At 39.4% G+C, this 8,081-nt stretch overlaps 1 protein-coding gene across 1 annotated transcript in view; it reads right to left on the reverse strand.

Annotated features, from left to right (window-relative positions):
* The window catches only part of UPK3A (uroplakin 3A), a 53,006-nt gene that overhangs the window by 22,836 nt on the left and 22,089 nt on the right, over positions 1-8,081 (reverse strand). The gene's annotated exons all lie outside the window — the stretch shown is intronic.

Raw genomic sequence — 8,081 nt, forward strand, 5'->3', positions numbered from 1 at the left:
CTGGGCTCCCCAGCACAAGAGAGAGATGGAGCTACTGCCATGAGTTCAGGGAAGGGCAACTAAGGTGATTAAAGGGTCGAAGCATCTGGCATGAGAGAGGAGCCTGAGAGAGCTGCAGGTTTTTAGCCTTGTAAAAGCAAAGTTCAGGGGGGACCCAATCAATGCATATAAATACCTGATGGGAGGGAGCCTAAAACAAAAAGATAGCCAAAGGAAGAAGCACATGGAAAGACAGGATGAAATGGAGTTACTGGACTCTGTACAAAGGGGTGCCCATCAGCAGTATGAACAATCAGCTAAGAAGAAAAGACTTTTTCTAAACCTCATCCAAATTATTTAGAAATGCTTTGTCAGAAAGGCTACAATACAGCATGATGTGAATTTAGTCTTAACTATACTGTAGTCAGGATAATAAAATAAGTCATGTTAGAAAATGCCAACGTGAAGCTACATGGACAAAACCTGCTGTAATCTAGACCAGAGACCAAGCAGACTACCTGATTCACAAAATCAGGAATAGGGCATGTACAACTTTATTTGAGAACACATCTTTTCTTATCCTTGTCCCTTATGCAAAGACAAGAACGAAGTTAGATCCTTTGTGCTGCTTTTGGTGATAAAAGAAAAGCAGACAACTTCAGCACCTCATTTGTTATGCTGGTTTTGGGATTAATAGCATCTTTCGTACACAGTGTCTGCTAAAGCATATCCCTAGTACAGAAGTCCTGAAAATGAGAATGCAGAAGGTACTAAATAGACTTTGTCAATTGCAGAAGAGTTTTTCCACCCTCTTTCAGTCTGGCTGTAATTCTTGTTCTACCAGACAGGCTAGAATGGTTTGTTGCTGTCTCCTGCATTTTACATTTTTAAGGTATTTTCCCCCCTATCTTTGTTGTTAAACATTCAAGAGAAGAGAATAGCTCCAAGAAGCCATTTATGTTGGTAGAATTATTAAATTTCAGCAGAGATAATTCTAGAAGTCCAGTATCCTGTGTCATTATAAACATTAAGGAATGATGTGCTATTCCAGCCTTAAATATTTTAAAACTGGCATGAAATAGACCCAATTTCTTCTTTCACAGCAACTGGTATGACAAATGTATTACCTGGTCACTGCATAGAGGTAATCACAAGTAATCAGTAAGTTGCTGTGGTTTACCAGCTTCCAGATTGTCAGCCAAGCCATATGAGCTGGATGTATGTGATCTCCCAGCCCTTTGCAATTGTGGAGTAAAATGAGTTAACTTAAACCACTTAACCTGTCATGTTTCATTACACATCTGCAGCTGTGTAAGAGCACATTACACTGCCAATTACTGTGTATTATCTGAATAGCAGAACATTAGAACAGGGAAATTTGATCCATTTGCAACTATCTATATATATGGACCACACATCAATCTCACTGGTAGCCTGAAGTGAAAAGTTTAATCAAACTTAATTAATTTCTTACTTCTCCTAGGTTAAAAAAGAATTTCATTTAGTTTATCGCACTGACAACTTTTATCAATGACTGTGTTGTTTCAGTGCCCTGTCTAGTAGTGGCAAGACTTAGGTCATTGCCAAAAAACCAAGAAGCTCCAAATTTGTACTCGGATCTTGATCAGGCAAAGCTTAATTTATGTCCTAATGCTTATCTCACATGGCAACCCTTTTATGTGTTTACCTACTAAAGGGATGCATTTCTGCTCCTGTTATTTACACTTTTTTCTTTCTTTACTTTCCATTAATATAAATTTTTCTATTAACAAAGAATGCACATCCCAAGGAACACTGTTTATTATAGATCTTTATTCTATCAAGATTTCTGTAAGTACATTTCTAGCTCGCATAGGCCTAAAGGCTCCTCTTCAGAGTCAGTTCTCCTAAATGTAATGGATGTATGGGACACAACTTAGATATTTAATGAGAATGATCCAGCAGCTCAGGTGTTTGCAGCTGTACTGCACAGCCATAGTCTTGCTTGGTCAAAGCAATTTTCCTACTAAAAGCTGAATAGTGATAGTGACATGCCAGAATTTGGAGAACATTTGTAACACAAGCCTAATGTTATCATGCATGCTTTTCTACATTAAATGCTAAAATACCTCACTAATCAGGGCAGCAAAAATACATTTTCAAGTATATAATCCATCTAGTTTTATAACAAGTCATTGCCACCATCCCAGCTGGATTACCACATTAGCAATACACATCTATCATCCAGGAGGATAACATCATAAATCCAACATCATAAACGTGAATACCACTTACCAAAGCCAAAAAGAGCTCCATGTACCCAATGGAGCTACATAGATTTATACCAAGTGTTATCTCTGTAGTCTCCTCCAAGCAGTAATCCCCCTTAACTGACCATAGTCTCTCTTAAGTGTTCAGCAAACAGTGAGGGACAGCCACAGGGAAGGGGAAGGTGGAGCTGCATTTCCTCCAGAGAAAGATTTGATGAAAGACATGATACAACGTATATGCAAGGGAGACAGATTTCTCAGCCTGCATAATAGACTTCCATGAAAACTAATGACTGTCAGAAAATGAATCTCCTTTCATCCAGGAACACAGCATATATAGCACCATATATATAAGAAATGCAAGAAAAGCCTTCCTGAAATAAAGCGTTCTTCTGCATGCACAAACTTTTCCTTAGGGAAGGGGTGAAAAACTGAATGAACTGCACATGCTAGATGTTGCTTGCGTACCTCGATGCTGCCAGTAATTCTTTAAAAAGGGCTGTTGAATAGAGAGGTGAGAACAGAGCAGAACTGACTGGAGAGAACTGGGGGAGAGAAGATGCTGAAGATTTTGCAAACATAAAGATGAGAATCAAAGCAAAAAAGCTCCGTAATGTCAGAAACAAAAAAAGGGAGAAAGCTCTCCATGACCAACATGAGAAGAAAGCTGGCACATACCAAGTCAAACAGTTTTTCTCTACCTATATTTCACATCCCTAACACAGGGACTTGCTCCTGAAGCAACAAGTAGAAAGCAGAGGAGCAGCAAAGACCTCCTAAGCTGCATTCCTGTGGTTGGCACTGCAGTTCCCCTGTGTCCCTTTCCACTGTCAGGGAGCACACGGTGGGTAATGCTAAATCAGTGCTGAGCCTTCAGCTAGGCTGTGGGAACGTGACACATCTCAGGCAGTGTCGAATAAAACCAGTGCTGCTGTAGGAAGCGTTTCAAACTTAGAAGCTGGTGAGATGGTAAAGGACAAAGGGCTGTTTTGAAGCAAAAAAAGGAGAAAGTCAGAATGGTAAACCACAAATAAGTACTGAGTTATAAAACGTATTCCAGCTCACAACAAAGCAAGTTGCAAGTGCATTCATAGCTGATGACAAGAGTTTGGAATCATGTAAACTTTCAGCTTGAACCCACAATCATTAGTAGAATAGAAACATAAACGTTAAAAGTTATTGGAAATTTTATTCTCTGTGCAGTGTTCCCAAATGCTGTTACATCATCCAGAGACGTTGCCTCCCTCTTCCATCTGCCACATAGTTCAGATGACTTCTAGGTGCCTCCTGGCCATCCTCTCTGCTGTCTGCCTGCACTCACACCATGTCTCAGCACTTACCTGCCAGCTGGCACAGCAAGTCTGAGGCTCAGGTGTTTCTGAAGGGTTGCGGCAGGAGTGCCCTGGAGGTAGGGCAAGGACAATGCCAATGCTTCTTTCCAAGTCCTCAGTTTTGAGGTTGGCTTTAGTTCACTTTAGATAGAGTAATTTGTGAAACAGTTAATTAAAAAAAAAAGAGTTTCCGGAGAAAAGAAGAGTTAAAATAGGTTAAAAGAGCACTGATCTCAGCCTTAAGTACAAATGGTGGTAGCATCCTGTGATGGCAACAGGAAGGAATGGGTTACAAAGTGTAACACTGGTAAGCAGGGTAAAGAACCGTCTTTCCTACTGGCTGTAAATGATGTCCCAATGTATTAGTAACAACAGGGAATTCAAACTATGTTGTTAGTGGTTGAGAAGATACTATGCATTTTTGAATAATTTAGTGATAAGAAGTGCTTTATGGGTGCTATTTACCATTACTATTATAGATCCAGAGCTTCCCCCCCCCCCGCCCCGATCCCCATCCTTAATCTTACCACAAGCTAAACTACAGTCAACTTCAGGCAGACATTTATTTGAGCAAAAGTTAAGGAAGCATGGAGGGCTCCATTTTGTTGTCCATCCTTTATGGAAGGACATAAAGAGCAAAGCTTCTTTTATTCCACAGAATATGCATACAAACATTAAGATGCCCTAATAAAACCTATTCAAAGTAATATTGAATCCTAAGGCAGTGTGCAATAGCTTCAATTGTTTTTCCAAGATCTAAATAAATTCATGGAATAATGAGTGCTATACTAATTATTTAATTACATTAGAAATTACTATTAAATATCGAGACAAAACATCTGGCAATATTACTCTAATGACTTGTGTTACAATATCTGTAAACAGAAATAAACTGGTTTTGAGTATCTCTATAAAATTATTTCCTCTCCATCCATACCTCTCTCCCCTCCCCACTTTCATAACTATTTGGGAATGTTGGTTTAGATGCATGTGTTTAAGAAGAGGCAAGAGTTCTCTGAAATAGAGTGTTAGTTTGTAGCCATTAAATTAGCTGCCTTTTGAAATAAGCCCACAGAGATCCACAGGTAATCAGAATCTCTTCTGAAGTCTGTTTTTTATGTATAGCTTAGTTTATCTAGTTTCTTTGACAATTCCCCACAGTGTCTTGCGTTGTATGTGTTTGTGACTTCGTACGAATGTTGTTCACTGACGTTCATACGTGAATGTACCATGCTCTGGTCCAGTAATCTGAGCAGCAGTCTGAAGGTCAGGATCTGGGGAGAGTCTCTTTGACATTGGTTAGCTGATAACCGAAGAATATAGTTTCAAGATAGTTTGTACTTACAGTTTCATCACTGTAAGGGTGAATTCAATATTGTGAGGAATGTAAATATACATTCTGTGAAGCTGAATCAGAATTTGACCTTTTGCTTCCACATCTCAGTTTGCTGAGAAATGGCCCTTGTTTGATACTCTCCTGTCTTACAGGTATCCAGGGATATAAAACTAGTGAAGCATTTTATGTTGGAATTTACACTGTAACTGCAGGATAGGCTAGTATTTCCCAGGAAAAATCACATACTTTTTTCCAAAAATCTTCTTTTTGACTGAAGTATTGAATCCAAAGCCTGATAAAATGAAAAGTCCTGCATCTTTAAAGAGATTAGAGTCTATACATTTATTTGACAGAAATGTACTATAAAAGGTAATTCATCTTACCTTCATTATGAAAAGCCTCATCTAAAGAAAAAACTAGCCTGAGGAAGGATAGATTTTTGTTTTTATAGAGCATATTAGCTGCATGGACCCTTTTTTAAGCATTTTTTCATCCACCAAAATACGAATGAGCAAAGTTAACATCTCCATTAACATTTAATGTGTTTTTTTCTCCCCTTGCACCAAAATACTAGATGATGGATGTAGTGATAGCTTGAGGGCTGAAGACACAGGGCTTAGCGATAGCCATCTCTCACCTTTATATAGCACTTCCTCATCCAGATGAAACTGGGCACTGAAACCAGTTTGCTTTACAAGCTAGTTCAGAGCTCTTGAAAGTGGTCAAGGTTACCGTGACTTGAAGAGAATGGTTTCTGTCAGTCCTAATTTAAGAGCATATTTGTGTGTGATCAGGTGTATAGATGCTTATTTGCTCATACTTGAACCTGACTTGCAAGAATAGAGTTCTACTTGCTGGCTGTATATCTCCTTTCAATCTTCCAGCTCTTTGGCCGAGATCTAAAGTCATTGAAACCTGGGCTTCTAAATTCGTATTTACACTATTTTTATGATATACAATAATTATGTTTGTAGAGTGAGTTAAATGGATAAAAAAAGTAAATCCCTTCACATATAAGGCTTAGTTATCTAAACCAGATAATTTTTTATCTGTCTTTACGAGAATTCCATTATGGTCATTGAATGAGAGTCAGACAAGCCTTGAATTTTAGGATGAAATTCTTCATGGAATTAAATAGTGTTTATGATATAGACATATGGCACAGAATACAAATGACCTCCAATTAACATGGAGGGGAAAACCCACACTGAATAAAATAAACTGCATGCACTTCTCCGTTATATACATCTTAAGTTGCTGCAATTAATATTTAGCTTTCCATATATTTCAGCTGGACATTAAATCCCATGAGAGATGTTGTCTTCTCTGTGCAAGTCTCTAGACAAACACAGAATAGCCTCCACCTTGAAAACCTTGTAGTATAAATAGGTAGAGTGAGGAAGGAAGGAGACACACACAGAGCATAGGTGCTAACAACAACGTCGTTCTTTGAAATACTATTGTCCCATTAGTTACACTACCTGAAAAGCCCTGGATGTCACAAAGTGAGATTTGTTTTGCAAATGACCCCTCAGATTTATGGTTTGCTTTATATACTGATTTCTGAACAGTTTGACCCGCAGTCCTCCTTCTTCATGGTGGTATAGCCTGTGTCTGTGGGGAAACTGAGCCGGCAGCAGGCTTCTCCTTTCACACAGACCAACTACATTATGCCCTACAACAGGGGTCCTCAAACTACGGCCCGCGGGCTGGATACGGCCCCCAGGGTCCTCAATCCAGCCCCGGTATTTACAGATGCGCCCCCCCCCCCCCCCCCGAGCCGGGGGCTGGGGGGGAAACCAAGCAGCCGCAGATGACTACCTGCCAGTTCATCTGCGTGCTGGCCCCCTGGTTAAAAAGTTTGAGGACCCCTGGCCTACAAGAAGACGACATATTTTCTCCTTTTCCCCAGAAATGCTTTCACTGCAGCTCAGGCTTATGAATTACTCAGATTAGCACAGTGGCTTTACACCATGTATGGAGATCAATACACAGGGTTCATAGTCTCCTTTTTGTGCACAAGAGAGCTATTTTATTGATCCAACCCCTGATTTCAGGCCTGACCTACCTTATTAATCTCTCCTATCCTTCTGAATAAACCCTGCAGATGGCAGTGATCTAGCTTAGAAGGTAGTACTTGCTGTTATTGCCAAAATAAAACCCAAACAACACAGGAAACTACTTATGGTGCCAGGATTCTGAGAACAGGTGTTTCTAAATTGCTATTTTTCCGTCAGTGGTTTCCTTTCAGTCCACAGGTGCATACTGAAAGCCATACACTCTGACATGTGGTCACAGCTAACGAACAGTCTGCTGCGTAAAGGTGCATTTGTGGAAACAAAGCACTTCAAGCTTCTTAGTATTCCTCACAGAGTTTCAGGCATAACACATTTAAGAGATGTGGAGCAAAAACTTCGAAGGGGAATTTTCTTCAGGCAATGAATATCTGATTAAGAACTAGGAAGTGAAGTACTAAAAAACATAAATCACAAGATCCTAACAACCAGGGCTGTTTGAGCATTGCCTAATCACTGCACTTAAGTGTCTCATAGTTCTAAGTGTAAACCCTGATATAATACTATACTGCTAATTGATATTCTAGTATAAGTACTAATGTATTTGTGCAACATTTTGTATGATATGATTTATGGCAACTGAAATCAGTGTGTAGTTTTCCCGTGGCTGATTGATTGGACCTATGTGAATATCTTTCAAGATACCCTACAAAGAAAAAAAATAAGTTGTTGTGCTTACTCATGGTTGAAGGGAAGTGAGAAATGCAGCAGAGTGAGACCTGACACTCACCAGGTCAGAGAGCTAGGACTGAAACCAATAAAATATTTAGTGACATTATAAAGCACTTTGTGAGTAGGATGTCTATGACATTAATAGCACTAGCAATTCCAGAAAGGGATGACTAAAATTTTATCTAGTGAAGATAAAGAAGAAATATAGATAAAGAACACTGTAACTACCCAAGAATGAACCCACCCTTCTCTGGCTTAGATCTAATCTAGCATGAGATGCCTACCTGTACTGTATTTGCACTTTTAAATTGCAGTGCCGTTGCTGAGCCCATGATAGAGGAAGCTGACATTTGACAGCGGGGTTAGGAATGCCTGGCTAAATAAACATTGCATACAGATCTACATCTGGAAAAGACATCATGATACACAGTTTCCAGTA

This window comes from Falco punctatus (genome assembly GCF_963210335.1).
Source record: "Falco punctatus genome assembly, chromosome: 6".
Lineage (NCBI taxonomy): Eukaryota > Metazoa > Chordata > Aves > Falconiformes > Falconidae > Falco > Falco punctatus.